Source organism: Ambystoma mexicanum, chromosome 2p, assembly GCF_040938575.1.
Source record: "Ambystoma mexicanum isolate Mex_15411 chromosome 2p, UKY_AmexF1_1, whole genome shotgun sequence".
Taxonomy (NCBI): Eukaryota; Metazoa; Chordata; class Amphibia; order Caudata; family Ambystomatidae; genus Ambystoma; species Ambystoma mexicanum.
Genome location: NC_090923.1, coordinates 384,088,438 through 384,113,024, shown reverse-complemented (window position 1 = coordinate 384,113,024; position 24,587 = coordinate 384,088,438).

Genomic DNA, 24,587 nt, shown 5'->3' with positions numbered 1-24,587 from the left:
GCATTTGCTTCTCCTAAGTTGAATAATCAACGTTTAACGTGGCTCTCCTATGCGGACAACTTCTTATTGTTCGATCTGACCCCATGGGGCCTCCAAAGGTTATTCGATGAATTTGGGATATATGCTCAGAAAAAGTTATTAATTCTAATAAGATGAAGGTCATACTGTTTACGAGAAAAAGGAATGGCATGCCGCTTATCCGGTGAAGTGATATCCATAATCCGGAGATTGTCGATCACCTTACTTACTTTGGTTTCCTGTTATTTGCAAATCCTACCAAGGCCTCAACAAAGGAGTATCTTCTGCAGAAAATTACCGGTTTAGTAAACCAGATTAAAAAGGTGGACAGGAAATAGAGTACATTCATAATCATACCAGCCTTAAAATCCTATCAAGGCAAATAGTTCCAAAATAACTTAACGGCATTAAAATTCAGGATCATTCCATTTTCAATTTATTGATGTAGGCTGTGGAAGCCGCCACAGAGCTGACTTGTTTTTTAAGGGACAATGTTGAGTCAAGATAGACTCCCAGTGTTTTTATTTCCTTAGAGACTTTGATCGCGTTACCGTCAATATTGAAGGATGTATACCTACGGTCAAGCTTGTTCAAGCATGCCTGAGTGCCGACAATCAGGAGCTCGGTCTTATCATCGTTAAGGCATAAGCTGTTTGTAGCCATCGAGGCCTGGATTTCTAGGTAGATATCATTAAATAGTTTGGAGTCTTGATCATAACACCCAGTGAGGGGAATGAGGATTTGGGTGTCATCTGCGTAATTAGTGTAGATGACACTAAATGTGTCCATCGATCGAATAGGAGCTTTGTGAATATGTTGTATTCAGGTGTGGTAGGATGAAGTGCTAAATTGGAATTGGATGAATAATATTATCGTTTTCATTTTTTAGAATCCCTTTTAGGTTATAGAGGTTGTTTTTGGACCTATAGGGATAGAGGAATATGTATGAATTTTATGGATTATTCTGTAATGAATATGCTGTGTTTTATGGAATGTTATGTACTGAAATATTTGTTAAATTATTGTTTTATATATGAAATGTGTGTAATAATTACGTTGTCAAAGGTTGATTTTCAACTAAATAACAAATTTATAAAAATGTATTGAGTCAATGCATTCTTCAAAGTAACCACCAGTGCTGGTCCCATGTTTTGTATGTCCCGTCCATGCTGTAATTATAATATGTATGCACAGTAAGCTTCCACATTAGCTGTTTGTTCATTGTTAATTTTACACAATCATTCGTTGGAGGTGCCTGAAAGGGCAAGTTATTGACTAATGGGATTTACTGCATCAATGGTCTGATATGATTTATTTGCCGTTGGTGGGCATATGATGAGGCAATGTGGCATGTGGGTGATGGATGGGGTGACAGTGTGACTAATGGACCAAGTGAGTCTCTGATGAGGTGTGTGTCTCAGGCTGTTTTATGGTTGTGTTTATTGGGAATAATAACCCCTGGATACGTCATATGCACATGTTCCCACTATTTCCCCTGCATTGCCTTCTTGACAATATGCACCATGCTTGTGACTCTACCATTTATGCTTCTCTGGTCTGGTGCAGGAGTATGGTAAAATGGGCATCATATGCAAATGGCTGACCCCAGTGTGTGTCTGAATGAGTGAGTGGTGACTGATTTGGGTACCATTGCACAATTTAAGAATTTTCATGTTGTACATCTTTGATTGAAAGATCTTTGAACTAAAAGTTACACTTGGTGACCTTCTTGTACATGGCTATGCTAGATAAACGGTCACATCAGATAGAGGGGGCATTAGGTGCAAAACTTGGGGAGGTGATGAGGCCTGGCTAGAAATATCAGAGTCCACAGTGCCACCATGGTGGTTTGTGTTTTGCTTTGCCACTCACTTAGGTGTTTATTTGCCATAAAGGCCTATGTGTCGGACGCGCTGGGAACAGAAGTGATCCCAGCGCGTCCGGTCCCAAAAAAAAGCAGCAGAAGGTAAGTAGGGTTGGGGGGCAGGTGAGGAAGAAAAAAAGTTTTTAAAAAAAACATGCCTACATCCCCGGTGGGGGACAATGGAAGCCTCCAGCCGTGTGGAGGTGCGGAGCGGGGATGGCCCTGCTCCGAGTCTCCCCGCGGCTAGAGGCTGCCATCGTCCCCCACCGGGTACGAAGGAGAAAGAAGATAAGTGGGGTGGGGAGGGCAGGGAGGAAAGGGGAACAAAAAAACAATAAAAAAGCCTTACCCGAGTCCCCGGCGGGGGGTGAAGGCAGCCTTTCAGCCGCAGGGAGGCTCGGAGCGGCAATGGCCCCGCTTTGAGCCTCCTCATTGGCTGAGGGGCTGCCACGCCTCCGCCGAGGACAAGGCGGCTGGAATCCTGGCCGAGAATCGAAGAATCCTCGGCCGGGTAATGACCCGGCGAGAGCCAATCAAAATACGTGTTGCATTCTGCTTGACTCCCGCCGGGTACTAATATTCTATATCACATTTTGCTTTTTATTCTTATTTTTAATTTGTTGGAGGTCCAAAATTTTTTAATATTCCAAATAAGAAAATATAATTACTAAATGAATTCAAAAATCATATTATTTTAATTAAGAATGGAATTAAAACTAGAAGATGATAATCACATTTTTTTTAACTATTTTAACTATTTTATTTCTTTTTTTATTTCAAAATTGATATTTCAGAGTTAAGTAAATATTTAGAAAGAACATTATTCATTATTCTAACATGTGTGTGAAATGCAAGTCACAAAATGTGTCTCTCTAAAGGGAGAGGATTCAAAAGGACATTGCTATTACAGATCTGATCTTAATGATGTTTGGGGCACAGGTACTTTATTGAACAATTTGCTTCAGAATTTGTTTAATTTTAGGATTGTAAAACTGACAAGAATTACTTAATAAAACTAACAGCGAAGATAAATTAGTTTGATACTGGCAGGAACCCCAATATAGAATTACTTGGTCCTTGACCAAGGGACACAATGTGAACGTGAAATAATCCCAGAAATTCCAGAGGTAATTTATTTACAAAAATAAGGTGTGCGGATTTTTACAGAATTAAATGCCCTTAAACGAGATCATGAAGAGCATGAACTGTGGATCCGCAGAAATCCAAAATAGAATTACATTTACACCAAATTATTGAACTAAAACACAAAGTAAATGATTTATATGATGGTTTATGATATGATGGTTTATTTATAGAGCGCCTATACACAATGGGCCTCATTACGAGTTGGGCACAAAGGGATTTCCGGCACCGGTAAGGACACTGGTGCCCGTAACCCCTTTGCGCCCTATTCCGAGTTCCCTTAACTGTTCCCTTCCTTAACGCCTAGTCTGACCAGACGTTAATGACGGGACCCGTTAAGGGACTTTAGAGCTAATAACGGTACCGCAAATTGAGGTACCGTTATTAGCTACTTCCCCATTCCCATTGAGCCCCATGAGGGCTGAAATAGGAATGGGGAATGGTTTTTTCAATGGGGACTTACCGGTCCCTCCAAGATCGGAATGGACCAGTAAGTCCTCATTGAACCAGGTCGGACTCGGTACCAGTATGGGAGGTTGTCATGGCACAAATAGCGCCATGATTACCTCCATACTCGGAATGAGGCCCAATGTGTTTGAGAGCGCTTCATGACAAGGGACAATAAAACAGTGAAAGGAGCAGAGAAGCAGAGAGGAGAGAGAATACAGTTGCAGGGTTCAGTGAAACACACAAAGTTGCATGGGAAAAGAAAAAGTAGCCAAGGATTCACAGTGATAGTGGGCACAGCATGATTCAGGGCCAACCTGTGTGCAGTCCAAGGAGGCCGGCATGAGAGTTGAGAAGTGTGAGGCACCAAAGTCAAAGTGTTCATAAAGTCAAATCCAGGCATCAGCAACAGGTTGGAGATGGTGAGGACCAAGGTGAGTCAAGACACTCATGCAGTTCTAAGGAGGAAAAAAGGGGGTGGAGGAAGGGACATGTGGGACAGGGGCAGACTGGGGCAGCGGGACGGGAGAGAGCAGGGAGGAAAAGGGGGTGGGCAGCCAACAACACAGGGCAACAGAGGGGCTAGGTCACTTCAGAAAACATCACATGGCAACGGAGTGGGTGGGGGAGCATCAGAAAATATCATGGGGCAACAGTGAGGGTGGGCGGACATCAGAAAACACCACAGAGAAACAAAGAGGGTGGGGGGACATCAGGAAACATTGCGGGACAACAGTGGGGGTGGGGGGACATCAGAAACATCATGGGGCAACCGAGGGGTTGGGGGGACAGTGGGAACCATCACGAGCCAACAGAGGAGGTGGGGGGACATCAGAAACATCACAGGGCAATGGAGGGGGTGGGGGGACAGCAGGGACCATCATGGGGCAACGGAGGGGGTAAGGGGTTATCAGAAACATCACGGGGCAACAGAGGTGGTAGGGGGACAGCAGGAACCATCACGGGGCCACGGGGGGGCTGGAGGGACATCAGAAACATCACAGGGCAGCAGAGGGGATGGGAACAGCGGGAACCATCACAGGCAACAGAGGGGGTGGGGAAATATCAGAAACATCACGGGCCAACAGAAGGGTTGGGGAGAATGCAGGTACCATCACGGGGCAATGGAGGGGCTGGGGGGACATCAGAAACATCCCGGGGCAATGAAGGGGGTGGGGGACAGCGGGAACCCTCACGGGGCAACGGAGGGGGTGGGAGAACATATATTAGAGAGAGAAAAATATTAGTATTAGTATAAGAGATATTGAATAACCGGGTACAAATTGACGTCAGGTGCATTCAATTATCTGTGGAGTCTGAAGAGCACCAGGCATAGATCAAATGAATTCCAAAATGTGAAAAGACAATGCTATCAAATTGCAAAAGTATTTGAGCAGCTGAAAATGGAATACAACTTGCTTCAGGAATCTTATGCCTGAAGCATAATGTGCATAAATCAACAAAACTTAAAAGCATTACAGGATAAGATGGTGAACATTTCAGATCTACAAAAATAATTCTAAAAATGCAAGGTGGTTCCTTGAGTCAGTCACACGGGATCAAGACTCACCATTACCAGTGAAACATCCTCATCTGAGTATGATGATTTAGCTCCTGAAAGCCAGAAGGAGAATCAATGTTGCACTTGAAAACAACCGACCATTTGACTCCATGTAAAGGATGATGTGAATGATGTCCCATTTACAGACACAAGGCACCACAAAAGTGGAACTGCAACGGACACATGTTTTCAATGTGGAAATGGTAGAATACCTTCCTTATTCCGAAATCAAAGTGCTCCCTCTAGGAACACACACAGGGGGCTGACAGAGGGCTAACAGATGGTGATGACTGTGCCAAAGCTAACTTTGAACTAAAAGAAAAACACAAAAATCCCCATAGTGGTAATAACCTTAAGATTTGCAAAGGGGATCAGCAATGTAAATATACAGACTGTGTGTTAATCAAAAGACCTAGAATCAAAAATAGAGATTAATTTTACACAGAATCAGAAGAAAAACATGATGGAAATGTATGGAGTATGGTAGGACACAAACATAAAAACATAAAAACCATAAACAAAGCATGGACACAACAAAGATCATTACATCTCTGAGAAGTCTCAGAAAGATTTTCAAAATCAGATAAAAATGTGGGTATTGAACAGCATGTTCAATCTGTATAGTGTGCATACAGAACTCTAACCACAGAGACATAAACCATATGAAATAAATTAGCTGGGTTGTGTAAAAAGATCATGTGAGATCAGCGAGAACCAATACCAAAACTTGGAATGCTTTTAAGGACTCCCTCTGGCATGCTTCAGAATCAACCCTAATCTAGACATTGAATCATTAAATTACCACAATTAATTCTTCTACTTTCTCCAAGTAGAAGTGATAGCACAACTTGCATGAGATTGACTAATTATTCAATAAGTTGAATTACTGAACAGTCGACTCACATGTGTGAGGGGATTCAGAGACCCCAAAATGCGGGTAGCAATGCAAATAAAAGCCAGCAGAAGGAGAAACACTACATTTCTGTCTCTGAGACAAAGGTCTTAGAGGTAAAAGCCAATAAAACTTAGCTTTAGAAACTAGCAAAAGCAATAACAATAATCAGAAGAGTCATCATAATGACCATCCAAAGTGATTCTCAAGAATGCTGGGTGTTCAACACCCACATTCCAAAGCATTGATTCTACATGGTCCAACTAAATCAGTCCTCATTCTAAAAGCTCCCACACCATTTCTGTTTTTTGTTATTGCCCAATTGAGCAAATAAATAATCAAATTCAGACTTCTTTAGATGGCCCAATGGATTTAGGTGAAAGTCCCTGGTCGAAGATGGTGGACAACATAACAGGGAAACCCAACAGCAACCTCAACCAGTATAGGCCTAGATTTCAGAAATATGACTCTAGAGAAGTTCAGAAATACAAGTATTTGCAAAGCCAGGTGAGAATACTTATGTAACAAATTGGAAAATTATTTGTCAGCCTGCAAAAAAGTACACCTCCTACATCACAGAATGATTCCCTCTACCTCGGGAAATCAATCTGGAGTAGTATCGATTGTTGCATTTAGGGTAGGCACTATAGAGAATTATGACCAAAATAGAACAAGACACAAATAAAGAATTAAAAAGAGAGTCAATGGTCAATTTTGTTCTACAACGGAACCAAGTGAAGGAATTCCTATGGGAAATTGAATTCCTGGAAAGCAAGGAACCCGAAAAGGAAGATACACCATCACAGAAAATAGGGTTTAGTGAAGAATCGAAAGAACAACAAATGAGACTGAACACTAAGTGTAGGACTAAAGTTACTAAGCATAACAGGAGGAGGTACTGTGGGAGTACGTTACAATTTATCAGTGGTACAGAAGGATTTTGAGAGAGTTGAAGATTAATTGGTAAGTGGTGGTATACAGACCTCCAAAAAGGCAGAACCATCATAATGAGAATGGATACCTGCGAACATATTAAAATATCTAATGCACATATATAAATAAATATACATTTGTAAACAATCTCTGTAGAAGATTCTGCATCTAACAACTTTTTTGCACTTTAGTGTTGGTATGAATTCATTACTGTCTTAGCTTATTGAGATGTTTGTATATACTGTGTCTTTATGTCTTTATGCAATGAATTAAAGTTTGTACTTTTAAAAATGTTGGCACTATTTTTGATCACATTTGTGAGTTCATTTTCATGTTGATTCATTTATTTTGTAATAATGTTAATGCTTTGCAGAATTTATATATGTATCTCAAATAGGCTATTCGGAAAACCCATCCCACAGATTCTAACAAAAGCTCCTTAAGCCTAGCTTCCTCTAACTACAAAGAAGCAATATACCTTGCGAAAAAAGATATGTATAATAACACAGATCCTCCAGGCTGAATCTAAAACCAAAGAGCTCTTTAAAATTTTGAAAGAGCTGGAATCGCCCATAGTGCCCACTGATACCTGTATCACTGACTCTGATAGGTGCACAAATATCCAAAAACCCCTTTTGGATACAATATCCACACTTCAAATTAAAATCAATGCCAAAAAAGACAGCCACCACACAGATTCGATACCTAACCTCCATCTTAACAAAATACCCCCTTTAATACACTCTGCTAAACCCTTCCACTTTGCACCTCTCTCCATTGCTGAGGTGAAAAACATCACTAAAAAAACTGAAACCTTCTAACTGTCAAGGGACTCCTGTCCTGCCCCCATCATTAAAGATGCAGCACATGACCTTGCCCCCTTCATCACAGGGTTTATCAATGCCTCTTTTAAATCTGGAATAGGGCCAGATAACCTTAAGGATGCCTGGGTCATTCCTCTTATAAATAAGCCTAATCTTGTCCCGAGCAATCCTAGTAACTACATACCCATTACTACGGTCTTGGATCGCGCTGCTTACCTAAAAATTCAGGAATACTTGGAAATCAATCTCCTAGGCCTACATCAATCGGGTTTCCGACCTAGACACATAACTGAGACTGCCCTCATCGATCTTAAATCACAAATTGAGGATCTAAACGACAATGGTAAGCTGGCTCTCCTTCTGCTATTAGACTTGTCAGCAGCATTTGACCTAGTCAACCATCAAATTCTCTGCCACAACCTGAAAAATGCTGCCACTTCTTTAATGAAGCCACATCTTGGATTAGCTCCTTTCTTGCAAACAGAGCCATGAGGGTCTTTTCACAATCTGCATCTACTGTACCCTCTCCAGTCCTGTGTGGAGTCCCGCAGGGGTCCTGTGTTTCACCCACACTATACAATGTCTTCACAGAGCCACTCTTTGATATTCTCGACTATCTGGGTGTCATCACACTAATTACGCTGATGACATTCAGATACTCATCCCTATCACTTGTGACTACGTGACTGACTCAAAAGCCCTTAATGACGTTTACATCATTTTGGCAGAGCCCAATCATGGGCTCTGCCTAAATGATGGGAAAACCGATTTACTTATCCTCGGCTCCCATCACAGACTCAACAAATTGGACCCTGCCTTCAAAACTTTTATCATCGATGGCAACACCATAAAGGTTTCCAATGATACAAAAACCTTAGGCATCTACCTTGACTCTACTCTATCCCTTACAAGACAAACCAATGCAGTGGTCTCAGCATCAGCGTAAACGTGCAAACTGATCACTGCATGTAGGCCCTTCCTGACTACAGCCAACTGTATTATCTTGGCTTTGAACCCTAATCATGGCCAAAATGACTACTGTAATGCACTATATCTCGGGACCAACCAAAGGAATATCAACAAGTTACAGGTATCACAAAATAATGCGATAAGAGCTTCTCTCAACATTCCCAGAAAGGCCTACATTTCTGACACCAGGTGCAGCTTACACTGGCTCCCTGTTACAAACAGAATATCCCTTAAAACACTTGCACTGACCCATAAATGCCGATCCAACTTGGCCCCTCCCTAAATAGCCAACCGCTTTACCGCCCACTCTTCATCCCGCCCACTTAGATCAGCTCATACTCCCACCTTATCCACCCAGATTTAAGATACAAAAAGCCGGGGGTTCCAGCTTCCCAGTCCTCGCCGCCAAACTTTGGAATACACTTCCCAACATACTCAGAGCTAAACCATCTTACCATACATTCAAAAGTAAGGCCAAAACCTGGCTCTTTTCCCAGGAGCACATTCGTACTTGAGCTTAACTCCACCTTCTTATCTTGCTTGTACCTTGCGTACCTGCTTGTGTATAACTTGTACCTTTATTGTATATTATTTCCTTTATGTATATAATCTCCCTTATGTATCTGACCATCTGTATTTCTTTGCATATGTTTTTTATGTGACTCCCGGCACCTTTCCCTCTCTGTACTGTTTGCTCTGTAATCTTGTATACCTGAAGCTATGGACCCAGATGCCTCCGGGCAAGGTGCGCATTACAAATAAAATAAATACAAATATAGAGTATTGTGTTATATGCTTAGCAGAAATATCCCTGGCATGGGTTATTATATTGACATCTGTAATCATGAAGTATACGTACTCTATTCTGAATTCTAAATTATATCCTTTGTTGAGAGTTCTGTATCAAATAAAGGCACAATTATTGTTTGTAGTGATTTCAGGGAGCTGTTAGGCGGAAACCTGTGCAGTTCCCTCTGGGACCACTGCAAAAGATTTAGGACTACAGGTGTTTGGCAGTAAACCCACTTGATAGCAGTCTGTACCACACAGATTCACTTGGTAGCTGTGGCTGAGCAGTCAGACTTCCCTCAAGAAGAGTTAGGCAGTATGTGGAGTATACATAATAGGGCAATTCTACACAGTAAGACAAGCAAACATGCAACAAGGCTTCGGTGTAAATATATAAAGGTATTTATTTCTAACGACACATCTATATAAAAACACTGGCACTATTACGGCAAACAACTTCAATTGCAGTTACTATAAGAAAAATATCAATCCCTCTAACAATAGATCGACAAGTCTAGGTTCAACGGCATCACTTATTTGCAAACAGAGGTGTATGCTTTAACCTAGATGGCACTCTAGTATTCGTTAGGTTGGGAGAGAAAAAGGCGGGTTAAGAAATCAACTCGATACCAATACGTGTAAGAACAAAGATGCAAGGCAAGAAGACAAGAACCACTGTAGATTCCAAAGTTCAGAGGCCAGGCCCACTCGGAGAGAGGCAAGGCGATATGTCCCAAAAAGTATCTTAGTGGAAATGCGTTTGAGTCTTTGTAGCAAATTGTTTTCGGCAGATTGGACCAGTTCAGAACAACACCCTAGAGAAAGCTTGGAGGCGACCCTATGGAGAGGCGAGGATTAAGACACCTCACTCTATCCGGCAACAAGGGAAGCCAGGCGGACACAGTACCTTGGTTGTGGAGAGACAGCTCCGGCGGGGGCAGTTGTTCCTGGTGGTGGATGCGCGTCCGGTCTTTGCTAAGAGAAGAGGTGATCTCGTCGTCGAAGGAAAGTTGAAGATCGTTGCACCACCAAGGAAGAGACCAGCCGCGGAGTGCTCCGTCACAAGGCACCACTTTTTGGTCGCGGTACAGGGGTAGTGGCTATCCGGTTGCCGAGGTGCTCTGCACGGGCAATTCGACCACTGCGTCATGAGGCGAAGAAAAAGCAAAGGGGACTGGTTGATCCCACCAGTCAGGGGAAGAGACTCTTCGGCAGGGAGATCTCCTCTGTTGTTGGGAAGTGGTGAGTCGGTTCAGCAGGGCTCCACCGGAGTTGTCGTCGTTGCAGGTCGGCTCAGCTTTACCCTCGTCGGATTCTTTAGGTCCTTTGGCGACTTCTGAAGATCCAGTCCCAAAAGCCCTGCTTTTATGCAGAAAACCCCCATTCATTCAGCCTAGCTGTCACTCAAACACGCTAAGTGGTGAACGGGGAGGCTCACCACTTGGACCAATCACACCAGAGTGCGACCGGAGTTGGCAAGGCAACTCGGTCCAGGGTGCCTAAACCCCCTCCCACATCCCTGTGGTAACCCAGACAGAATGGCACCACTTTCGAGGGTCTCTGTTCAGAAGCCCACCAAAAGTGAAACAAAGGGCTCAACCTTTGGTTTAGGAGTCACAGAGACAAACACAGACGCCATTTTAAAAAGCAGAGTTCTGGCAGAAAATACCATCCGATAGACTTATTTAAGAGAAGTAGACCGGTGGTACGTTAGAGATTAACGAGAAAAAGTATCAATCTCCAACAATGGGAAGAATCCCATAGGGTTACATTCGGGGTCGAATATAACAAGTAGTTTCCACTGCCACCAGCCAAAACTCGACGAGGGGGGACGGGACAGTGCCCCCTCGAATAACAGACTCAGGAGTAATCGAAGTACCCCTACTAGTACGTCCACAATAGGATGGTTTGTACTAGTTCTGTTAATAAATTTAGGTCTAGTAAAGCCAATGGTGACTTTACATGCCCGGGGAGACAGTAGTCAGTCCCCGGGTATGGAGTCTATGAAGGAGGTCCGCTAGGACGCCCCAGTGCTACGGCACGGAGGGTGCGGTGTAACACACATAGCAAAACATATGAGACCCTATGGAGTAAAAGACCCCATAGCCCATAGAACACATTGACATTCAAAGGAATTACACACATTCATGTCCAAGAGTGGGAGGAAAAGAGTCTCACTCTTTGCAGGATGGAAAAAAACAAACTCCAGAAATCCAGCAAAGCTGCTGGGGGACTCACTAGGTTAGGAAATTCAGCCTAAACAGAGAATTCTCCCTAACACTCGCCCCCCCCAGACTAAGGTACAGGAGGATTTAATCCACTCCTGGATGAATCTCATACCTCTAGTCGATGACATACATCCTAGGGAGACCATCAGCATTTTGGTGGTGACACCCTGACCTGTGCTCAATGGTGAAATCAAACCCTTGCAGGCAGATCGACCATCTCAGTTGTTTTGGGTTTTCCCCTTTCATTTGCATTAACCATCTCAAGGGTTGGTGGTCAGTCTGAATGACAAAAGTAGAACCATACAAGTACGGCCTAAACTTCTTCAGAGCCCACACGATAGCAAAGCACTCTCTTTCGATTGTTGCCCACCTTGTTTCAGGATCCTTCAGCTTGCGGCTGATGAAGCAAACGGGGTGCTCCCTACCTTTCCCATCCAGTTGACTGAGTACGGCACCTATCCCTACATTGGAAGCATCTGTCTGCACAATGAAGTGTTGGCGGTAATCAGGAGCTCTGAGTACTGGGGCTCGGCAAAGAGCCTTTTTCAGGTTTTCAAAAGCCTGATTGCACTCCTCGTTCCATCTAACCTTTTTAGGGAATTTGGGCAAGGAGATGACATTCAGTGGAGAAGCTATGGTCCCATAGTTCTCTATGATATTCGTGTAATACCCAGTGAGGCCTAGGAAGGCTCTCACTTGGGTTTGAGTAGTAGGTGTTGTCCAATTTTTCACAGCTTCAATCTTACTGAGCAAAGGCCTTATTTCTCCACCTCCTACCTCATTTCCAAGATAGACTACCTTACTCTGTCCAATTTGGCATTTACTTGCCTTTATGGTCAGATTGGCTCGTCCAAGAGCCTGCAAAACATCTCTCAGGTGGGTTACATGTTCTTCCCAGGAATTGCTGAACACTGCAATGTCATCCAAGTATGCCATGCAGAAGTCCTCCATCCCATTCAGAACCTGATCTACCATCCGTTGAAACGTAGCAGGTGCATTCTTCAATCCGAAAGGCATTACCTTAAACTGTTATAAGCCAACGGGGGTAGAAAATGCAGTTTTCTCCTTGGCTTGGTCTGTCAGGGCTATTTGCCAATAGCCTGACGTCAAGTCAAATGTGCTGAGGAACTTGACAGCGCCAAGCTTATCTACCAACTCATCTGTTCTTGGCAAAGGGTGGGCATCAGTCTTGGTGACTGCATTAAGAGCTCTTTAATCCACACAGAATCTAAGCTCTTTAGATCCGGCCTTTGGTACTAACACAACTGGGCTAGACCATGGACTAGTAGAGGGCTCTATTACCCCGAGATCGAGCATCTTGCTGACCTCACCTTTGATGTGGGTTCATACGTTCTCTGACATTCGGTATCCTCTGCTTTTGACCGACAGACAGTCACCAGTGAGTATGTCATGCTGGCCCCAAGGGGTCAAGCCTGGTGAAAGCGAGAACAGAGAGGCAAACTGATTCAACAAAAATTTGCACTCTTCTTGTTGCTCGGGTGTCAGATTTGAGAGAGATTTACTCCTTCAACTTTTTCGTCCAAAGGTAAGCCTCTGAGGAGATCCGGAAGAGCTTCACTCTCTTCTTCTTCCTCGGATGATGCTAGAAGCAATGCTCCTACATCGGGTCTTGAGACATACGCTTTGAGTCTGTTGGTGTGGAAGACGGTCGGAGCCTCCTTGGGATTGCCCAAGTCCACCAGATAGTTGACCTCTCCGAGTTTACCCACAACTCTGAAGGGTCCCATCCATTTGTCTTGCAAGGCCCTCTGTCTTGTTGGGATCATAACGAGAACGAGCTGGTCTTGAGCGAACTCAACCATGTTAGCCTTTTGATCGTGCCAGTGCTTGACCAATGCTTGTCCAGCTTTGAAGTTATCGCTTACTTCCGTCATCATGTGCGACATTCTCCTCCGGAGACCTATCACGTAGTCAGTCACTCTGACTGGCTTGGGGGAAGGAGCACTCTCCAACCCCTCCTTAATCAAGGCCAATGGACCTCTGACGGGATGACCATAGAGAAGCTCGAAGGGAGAATAACCTACTCCCTCCTGAGGGACTTCTCTATAAGCAAAGAGAAGGCATGGCAGTAGAAGGTCCCACTTACGCTTAAGGGGTTCCTCTAAAGCACCTATCGTGCTCTTCATGGTTCGGTTGAACCGTTCTACCAACCCATTGGTTTGTGGGTGGTAAGCTGTTGAGAACTTGTAAGTAACTCTGCAGGTTTTCCACATGGCTTTCATGTAGTGGGACATAAAGTTTGACCCCCTGTCAGAGATTACTTCCTTAGGAAACCCGACCCTAGTAAAAATACCAAGGAGGGCCTTAGCCACAGCCGGAGCCGTAACAGTCCTCATAGGAATTGCCTCAGGATACCTAGTAGCATGGTCTACTACAACAAGTATAAACCTGTTGCCTGAGGAAGTTGGAGGATCAAGGGGACCAACGATGTCAATCCCTACTCTCTCAAATGGGACTCCCACAACTGGGAGAGGCACTAAAGGTGCCACATTCTTGGAGCCATCCTTACCAGAGGTCTGGCAGGTGTGGCAGCTCCTGCAGTGTTTTTCCACTTCGGTCCCCATCTTCGGCCAATAGAAGTAGAGAGAGAGCCTTTCCTTAGTCTTCTTGAAACTCAAGTGACCAGCCAAAGGAATCTCGTGGGCTAACTGCAAGAACTGTGGTCTGTTCTCTTGGGGTACTACAAGTCGTTTGTAGTCTCCAGGTGCAGACTCGGTCGGTTCACTGTAGAAGAGGCCATCTTCCCAGTGCAACCTGTATTTCCCAGGCTCTTGCCCTTCAGCCTGAGCTTCTACCTGGTGGCGAAGACCTTCCAGAGTTGGACATTCTCTCTGTCCCTTACTGAAGTCTGCCCTGCTGGGTCCACCTTCTGCCAGTAAAGACTGCAGTTCAGGATGGTCAACAAGATCCAGATCCCCAATGAGTTCCGGCCCTTCCGTTAGCTCTTCCTCAGAGTCTATCTCTACCACACAGGGTTGTACCTCCCTCTCAGCCTCAGCTGGAGGTGGAGTTACGGGTGTAATGTTGGACAACCGCAGGGAAGTCCTCGTTGGCTGCACCGAAATGCTGGCCGCTGGTTTCAGGGTAGAAGTTTTAGGTTTCTCTTTCGCTTCTGATTTCTTCGAGACAGCTGCCGACAATTCTAGTGGAGCAGGAGTGATTTCTTTCTTCATCATCTCCTGGAGAGTACCGCGCATGGTCCTCTCTCTTGCAGGTCTGGTTAGCTCCTGTAACCGTTTACTAGGAGGTCTGGGAGTATGCAATACAACTCCGAGAGTTTTCAAATCGTTACCCAAGAGTACGCGTCCTGGTACCTCACTCTCTATGCTGACAGGTATCTTCACAGTCATGTCGTTACACTGGATGAGAACTGGTAATTGGGGGAAGCATCTGCACAGGCCCTCCAGCTAACTTGGTGAGGCGTTTGGGTGCCTTAGCAACATCCTCAGCCTGAAAAAACGATTTATCCACCACAGTTATGCTGGCCCCAGTGTCCCTAATGGCAGGAGTCTCCTGACCATTCACCTGGACACTGTCCTTATAATACTCTTTAGTATTATCGGGGATAGAATTATAGACATCTAAATTCTGTTGTTCCCACAACCCCAGAGATACTAAAGAAACGCTGACTGAGACTCCGATGGGTTCGTCAGCTAGCAGTAGAAAGTTTCCACTTGCCATTTGGACTTCCTCCTCTGGAGCGAAGGCTAAGGAGACAAGCTGGACCCCTGAAGGTTTACCCTTACATCTGGGATCTCCTTTCACGTGGTCAGTCGAGCTACAAACAAAGCATTTACCGAATGCTTTCTGGAATGGTGGCTTGTTCTGGCCTCCTTCCGTTTTGGCACCAGAAGACACATTATTCTGCTGCGGTTTTCCTTGTGGCTTACCCTTCTGGTTTTGTTTGGGGCCCTCTTTGGAATTTGAGTTATTCGAATTCTCTTTCGAGTCTTTTTTAGGCTGTTTTCCCTCATCCTTTTTCTGAGTTGCCCCAGAATCCTTATGAGTAGCCCTGTTGGCAACCCATAAGTCAGCAGCCTTAGCTAGCTTCCGGGAATCCAATTCCTTCGAATCAGCCAAGTGCTGTCTGAGCTCAGGAGAACAGGCATCATAAATAGACTCCAACATAACGAGATTCTTCATACCCTCATAAGTGTTCACTTTGTAACCCTTAATCCATCCCTCTAAGTTTTTCAACCCTTCACTCACCCAGGTAGCCCAAGGGGTACCATCATGCTTTTTGAGGGTTCTAAACCTCTTAAGATACTGGGAAGGGGTCTTCCCGAACCTAGCTATCAAAGCTAGTTTCACACTTTCGTAATCCGTCTTATCCGCCTCCCCCAACTCCATTACCACTTCAGTCGCAACAGGAGGGAGCATATAGAACAACCAGGGAAGTAAATCATTCCCGGTGATGTCCTGGAGCCCATGATTGTACTCAAACAGTTTTAACCAATCCAACACATCCAATCTTGGTTCATACATACCCACTAATTCCTTCGGCATCTGGGGTCTTTTGGGACTTGAGCTCCTAGAGGAACCAGAGGAGAGAGAAGCATTTTCCACAGACAACTTTTTCATCTCTAACTCGTGATTAAGTTCTATTTCTCTGAGTCTTAACTCAGCTTGCTTCTGCTCAGCCTGGGCATTCATCCGTCTGAACTCGAGCTCTTGGTTTCGTTCAGATTGAGCCAAGAACCGTTTGTATTCTAATTCGAGCTTCATTTTTTCGAGTTCAAAATAAGCAGGGTTACATGTGGGACCTGGTATGGGCCCCGTAGGTACAGCTGGTAAGGCAGGTAGAGAAGCAGAGGAGACAGGTTCGTTAGCCTCTCCTTCCTCTTCAGCCTCTTCATCGTTGTCATCAGAATTATGATTTAGATCAACACCATTACTGTCATCTACATTTGCTGGAGAAATTGGTTCCTCTGAACCCGTACCCAGACTTTGGTTCGCCAGCAATCTCTCTATCAGTTCTAACTTCTTGCCCCTTACAGGAAGATTCCGTTGCCTACAGAGAGCTCGTAACCTCTCAGTATTTTCACCTGACAAGGATTCTTGACTGTAAGCTTCCATAGTAGACATGTTTTTGAAAGTTGCTTTTTAGTACTAAGCTTTGTGGTTAGTTATCCTAAAGTGTCGAAAAGCACTCTTAACTGTAGACTCGATACAAATCCCACCGCTGTACACCAGTGTTAGGCGGAAACCTGTGCAGTTCCCTCTGGGAACACTGCAAAAGATTTAGGACTACAGGTGTTTGGCAGTAAACCCACTAGGTAGCAGTCTGTACCACACAGATTCACTTGGTAGCTGTGGCTGAGCAGTCAGACTTCCCTCAAGAAGAATTAGGCAGTATGTGGAGTATACAAAATAGGGCAATTCTACACAGTAAGACAAGCAAACATGCAACAAGGCTTCGGTGTAAAGATATAAAGGTATTTAGTCTAACGACACATCTATATAAAAACACTCTGGCACTATTACGGCAAACAACTTCAATTGCAGTTACTGTAAGAAAAATATCAATCCCTCTAACAATAGTTCGACAAGTCTAGGTTCAACGGCATCACTTATTTGCAGACAGAGGTGTATGCTTTAACCTAGATGGCACTCTAGTATTCGTTAGGTTGGGAGAGAAAAAGGCGGGTTAAGAAATCAACTCGATACCAATACGTGTAAGAACAAAGATGCAAGGCAAGAAGACAAGAACCACTGTAGATTCCAAAGTTCAGAGGCCAGGCCCACTCGGAGAGAGGCAAGGCGATATGTCCCAAAAAGTATCTTAGTGGAAATGCGTTTGAGTCTTTGTAGCAAATTGTTATCGGCAGATTGGACCAGTTCAGAACAACACGCTAGAGAAAGCTTGGAGGCGACCCTATGGAGAGGCGAGGATTAAGACACCTCACTCTATCCGGCAACAAGGGAAGCCAGGCGGACACAGTACCTTGGTTGTGGAGAGACAGCTCCGGCGGGGACAGTTGTTCCTGGTGGTGGATGCACGTCCGGTCTTTGCTAAGAGAAGAGGTGATCTCGTCGTCGAAGGAAAGTTGAAGATCGCTGCACCACCAGGGAAGAGACCAGCCGTGGAGTGCTCCGTCACAAGTCACCACCTTTTGGTCGCAGTACAGGGGTAGAGGCTATCCGGTTGCCGAGGTGCTCTCCACGGGCAATTCGACCACTGCGTCCTGAGGCGAAGAAAAAGCAAAGGGGACTGGTTGTTCCCACCAGTCAGGGGAAGAGACTCTCCGGCAGGGAGATCTCCTCTGTCGTTGGGAAGTGGTGAGTTTGTTCAGCAGGGCTCCACCGGAGGTGTCGTCGTTGCAGGTCGGCTCAGCTTTACCCTCGTCGGATTCTTTAGGTCCTGTGGCGACTTCTGAAGATCCAGTCCCAAAAGCCCTGCTTTTATGCAGAAAACCCCCATTCATTCAGCCTAGCTGTCACTCAAACACGCTAAGTGGTGAGCGGGGAGGCTCACCACTTGGACCAATCACACCAGAGTGCGACCGGAGTTGGCAAGGCAACTCGGTCCAGGGTGCCTAAACCCCCTCCCACACCATTGTGGTAACCCAGGCAGAATGGCACCTCTTTGGAGGGTCTCTGTACAGAAGCCCGCCAAAAGTGGAACAAAGGGCTCAACCTTTGGTTTAGGAGTCACAGAGACGAACACAGACGCCATTTTAAAAAGCAGAGTTCTGGCAGAAAATACCATCCGATAGACTTATTTAAGAGAAGTAGACCGGTGGTACGTTAGAGATTAACGAGAAAAAGTATCAATCTCCAACAATGGGAAGAATCCCATAGGATTCGGGGTCGAATATAACAAGTAGTTTCCACTGCCACCAGCCAAAACTCGACGAGGGGGGACGGGACAGTGCCCCCTCGAATAACAGACTCAGGAGTAATCGAAGTACCCCTGCTAGTACGCCCACAATAGGATGGTTTGTACTAGTTCTGTTAATAAATTTAGGTCTAGTAAAGCCAATAGTGACTTTACATGCCCAGGGAGACAGTAGTCAGTCCCCGGGTATGGAGTCTATGATGGAGGTCACTAGGACGCCCCAGTGCTACGGCACGGAGGGTGCAGTGTAACACACATAGCAAAACATATGAGACCCTATGGAGTAAAAGACCCCATAGCCCATAGAACACATTGCCATTCAAAGGAATTACAAACATTCATGTCCAAGAGTGGGAGGAAAAGAGTCTCAATCTTGGCAGGATGGAAAAAAACAAACTCCAGAAATCCAGCAAAGCTGCTGGGGGACTCACTAGGTTAGGAAATTCAGCCTAAACAGAGAATTCTCCCTAACAGGAGCTATGTACCAAGACACATAAAATACCAAAATAGGTAAAGTTGCTGACAGAGTGGCCTATTTCAGAAAATGATGGTCATTTCACATTGAACCCCAATAGCCAACTTATGCATCTATTTTCATCTATGTAGTTGATACTATGATTTGATATTCAATGTATAATTGTTTGCAATTTTTGAAGATAGCAGACATAAAGCGCAGATGGGCCTGGAATTAGAATTCTGTTCATCAGATTCTACAACTGACAATTTAACCATTACTCTACCTTTTGTCAACATCTGGTAGTACAGATTGAATTATAAGTGTGTGGTCTCTGAGATCAGGTAATAAGAGATGTTTCTAGCACACAACCTAGTAGGGATCAATGAGACACAGAGACATACAATATGTGTTTAAAAGGGTTTGTATTCCAGAATGAATTAATTAGTTACAGAGAGGACTGTCTTGGGCAAACAAGCAAACACATGTCTGGATGGTGTCTCCTCTGGTTTAAACAACTGGGTAAAAAAATCACTCTGTTTAAGGTTTAATAGTGTTAATGTCTGCATCCTCGATCCTGGCAACCATTGGAGGATAATTATTCCTGACCATTCCTAGATGGTCTATGCATGTGGTTCACCCTGTATTCTTAACTTGGACTTTCCCCATATACTTCCAGCTGAGGGGGTCCAGAATCTGCATTCAATGTCTGTCTAGATCAGTGTGATCCACGTTAGCAGGACTTTATTTTCAAGGTCAATATGGCTAACTTCTGTCCTGCTTCCAGTAGGTTTGCTGATGTGATTGTGAGAGGAACCTTTGCCTCTGCTCTACTTTTTTGCTTATCTCCCTAGAGTCCCCATCTGGCTCAATTGATCCAATCTTACACCTGCCATCTCCTTAATGCTTTCTGCTTTTTTCATGTACCTCCCCTTACCACCACTAGTCTGTCAGGGGTAGAGTATGTAGCGTGACCATCAATCTCTGTCGCTAATTGTCTTGTCTCCCTTTCATTTTACACCCCACCATATCTTTGCCTCCGGGGTACCTCTCAATCTCATGACAGTTATTCGCTTTTCAATTCTAGTGTTAATTATCTCCCCAGCCTATAGGTTTCACCCTCCGATCGTTACCTTCTCCTTCCCTTTCCAGTCTTAGAAGTAAACCTCTCACCAACCTCTGGGCTAAGTCTATCTTCAACCAGTTGGGTGTATCACTCTATAACATCTGGGGTATATCGCTCCTGAAAACTAGAGTTACATCTTTCCCCACTCTCTGGGGTGTATCGCCCTCTCACCTCTGGGTTGTTTTTCTTCACAATCCAAAAGGTATCTCTTTGACCGATCTCTACTTGATGTTCCTACCCTCTTCCTTCTGCTCTCAAGATGTTTCATCTGCATATTTTCCCATCCTAAGCTCTCCCAATATTCTCATCTCCTCTCTACCAGGTCCCCTTCTCCTTCCATCTCCCAGTCACTTACCCTCCTCTAGGTATTCTCCTCTCCAACAGGATCCTTCAAAGCTATCTCTTCCTCTTCAACTTTGTTCCTCCTCCTGATGTCGGCTCACTCCAAACTCACTCCCTACCCCTTTACCTCACCTGCCTCTTATACTTTCCTCACCTCACTAACAGGTTTGGTCTGATTCCCAAGATGTACAGATGCGTGGAGTCCAGCCCAGGGAGTGTTAATTGGTCTTCATTTCTACCTGGGCAGACTTTCTTGGTATGTTTTGTTTCTGGCTCTGCTCCTTTTACTCTGCAGGCCAATGCCTTTCCTCGGTCGTCCACCATCTTTCATTCTCAGAGTCTTTCGAATGTTCAGTTTGGGGGAATCGATATCCGCAACCAAGTTGCTTGAGTGCTGGGTATTGACACCATGTCCTAATGCCCTTTAAAGTCTCTGGATTATAAAATAGAAGTCGCTTCAGGTATCTCTTGCATGTATCTTTAACTCTGCCAGCAGTCTAAACCCTCTTAAATGGACCCTGTTTACTGTGCTCCCCTTTTTCCAAGGTGGGGTTGTGCAGGGGACCCTCCGCACATCTCCTCTAGCCCATGCATCACTAGCAGGTGCCAGCAAATGTCCCACTGTGCCAGCACATCCCTAACATCTAGAGTAAGGCAGGGCACTTCTTCACAGTACCCAATCCAACAATCTGCATCATTCTGCTTTACTTTATTTAAAATGTGGTCACTTGAAAACAGCTTCAAACTAAAACCAGAGAAGTGCACTGCTTTGGCAGCAGCCATAGCTCTGATATAATCATCATGGGTCCCCACTTGATTTGTGGACTCTATGGTGACACCAACATCACATGTTCTCATCTTGCTTTTTCTACATATGTTCTAGTACTATCTCAATTGTGATACAGAAGCAGGAGCAAATACTCAATGCGCCCAGCAAGACCATGCATTTCCATCTCCTGTCTCCCATGTCCACATTCAAATCTGCCCTATCATGGCCATTACGTATCCCTCAGCATTTGCATGGTCTATCACATAATTATGTTGGGATAATGGGACATAGCCCCCTTAAGAGTTTAAGTGGTTCATTCTTAGGCACACCGCTTAGCTACCATCATCTACAGGTAGGCTGGGTAATTGAAATCATTTGAAAAATAACATTCTTGGGATGGTTCAAAATTCCAGTGAGAAGGCCATTTCATTCTAAGTGAGATTATTATGAGTCATGTGGAAACAGTCTCCACTTTTATGCCTCCAAGGAATGCAGGGAGGAAGAACAGGGGGCTCGGCAGTCAAGGAAAGAAAGCATAATAAAGATATATTGGCTTTGATTAGGTTTGAATCTTCATCCTACTCCTTGAGGGGTGCCTTTCTTCTAATCTGGTTGTTGATCCACAGCAATCAATCCCATCGGTCCATTCTCATTACAATATTTCACGTTGACTGTACCTCATGCTCAGGGTGATGGTACTGTACATCTTGCTTTTGCAATTAATTTATACAGCCACATAGCAGCCACATGCCAGCATACCCTTGGCTTGTGGCTGCTATGATCTGATCAGGATAGACCAGGTATTGGTTTTGGTTTCTCTTGCCTAATATATCAATTTTCTTATGTTTATCTTCACCTCATCCCCCTTATAAGCCACTTTTAATATAAATGTCTAGACCCTGCTACTTGTATCCAGTGTGAGTCTGTAGGTACACGACATTTCCTTGAGTACTTCTCTGCCGTTGAGTGAGTTACCCAGGGCTAACTGAATGCTCGCCTTGAGGAACGTGTTCATGCGCTTAACAAATCATTGATAGACAGGTGGAACAGAGCATATTTTTGTGCTTAAGGTTGTCATACCTAAAATAAAATTGCATTTTGGTTTAATTGAAATTAAACCCTGTTCTCTCTCACTTTTTGTTCTAGAATGCCTTCCTGATCAAGGATGGTGGACATTATGGGAGGCAACTCCTCCTATCATGATACCACATTGCACCAATTTAGACATGTAATCTATGATGTGCATTGTACTGTACCACAAAGTCTAAAATGAGTCTACTATGACCATTGCCGGTCTGGGCCACGGTTTGCTGAGCATTTATACTTCCTGAAGGTGCTGCCATGGTCTGCTTCAGGTTTTCACGGTGTCTACACACTTTGCAATCCCTTACCAAGTCTTCAACAGTGTTGTACATGCCAGGACCTTCATACTTTTCACACTTTCTCTATTTGGTCATTTTGCATCTGAGAGGTCCCCAGTGGGACAGTTACATGATGTTTTCCTAACATCCACAGGGATAACCAAACTTCAGCCCTCATTATTCCCCAATATCGCTCTGTGAGTTTGAGGAACATATGTTTGAGCTCAGGGATTTCTTGTTTCACAGATTTCCATCCTTCTTTAAGAACCTTGTGAAAAATGTCACCTTCTCTTTCTGTTGTTGTTTTCCATTGAAATCTTCAAACCAACTGCTGGAGTAATGGCCACTACCTAACTCTTCTACCTGTTTGTCATTGTGCCTTTCACCTACACTGTTTTATTCATGTCATCCCAGAACATTTGAGATTACTTTGGCAAAGAGCAGGTGCCTGATCCACTTCTGGTACATCTTTTTTATTACTGGCAGGCCCAGGTTTAGGGTCTGCAGTGCTTCAGACACCAGCAAACACTCAGTACCTCGCTCTTGACCACAGAGTAGTTCTTTACAGCCCTAGATAGGCCCAACAGGCAAAAGGCAAAGGCTATTCACTTTTCCTAGAATCTCGAACCTAGAAGCACATGTGTACAGGCGCATTATAAATGACTTATCATAAACTATCATATCTCCTCCCTGCTGTATCTGGACGAGGACAACACTAAACCCTATGTCGCTGGTGTCTATAGTTATGTAAGTGTGAGTTACAGTATTCATTTTTCTTAAGGATTGCTTTATGTCAATCTACTCCTTCAGATTTTTAACTCTTCTTGCCAGTCCACCAACTCATTGAATGTCACATTTTTCTTGAGAGGTTCCCTCATATGGTTGCACTAGTGGAAACATTTTCAACAAACTTTGAGGAATAGTCAACTAAGCTGAAGAATGATCTGAACGGATCCTTGTCTGTGGGAGGCACAAGTGTTGCTAGGTCTGGAAAAGACCAGGGGCTATGCTGATGTCCGAACTGTCGGGACTGGGGGATAGCTAGCCTTTTGGTTGTAGCTCCTGAGATTCTATCCGGGGCTACAACCAAAATACTAGGGGCTATAGCTTTCTTAGCCTTCCCCCCAGCGACGCCTCTGGGCACAACCCTTGTGTTGTCTCTACGTGGTCCTCGGCTTTATGCAATGGCATGTATTGCCTGCCCAAATTTTGTCAGGTCTTCCACCCCATTGTGACACCGCTCAGTGTCACTTTTCAGTGTCACTTGTTTCTCCTTGATTATGCTTGACAGCTCATGCAGCAGGACATCCAGTTATTCTTGTTTTTGCTGGTTCCTATATAATATTTAAAATAATTGTGTACCCTTCATTCCGTTAAACACCTCCTGCATCAAGCATTGTAAGACTGTGGTAGGCTATGTAAGGCTAAATTGAATGCCGTAGTGTAGGTCTGCCCCCAAAAGACGTAATGAAACCTATGATGTGCCAGGATTGTTCACAGAATGTGATTTTGGTGGTAGGTTTTGTGTGTTTTGGCTTTTTTGCTATTTCCACAGGCGGCGGCTATTCTGTGTATTCAATGGTCCCTATGATATTATTTTCAAACAATTTGTTAACTTCAAATTCTTTCGAAAGCTCTTCTCTCACAGATATGGCCATGGACCTAACTTTGGGCATCTTGGGTCGAGCTCCACTTTTTAAATAATATCGTATGATTGAAATTGTGTTGCTAACGGGGATAAACCCTCATTCAGACCTGCACTCACATACCCCCACGGTCCACGTCGGAGGTCTGCTCTCTGCTCGGAAGCAGAGACCCGCAGTCCAGAGAGGAAGTAAAACTCCACTTAGAAAGGAAGGGAAAACAGAGCAAACACACAGTCTCGCTTTCACTTCCCTTTTCGCTGAACAGAAAGTTAGAGCCGGGGAGGAGACCAGAGGCGGCGTCGAGGGAGGGGTTGGCTTTTTTCAACAGACCTCATATACATCTGGTGATATAATCTCCCTTG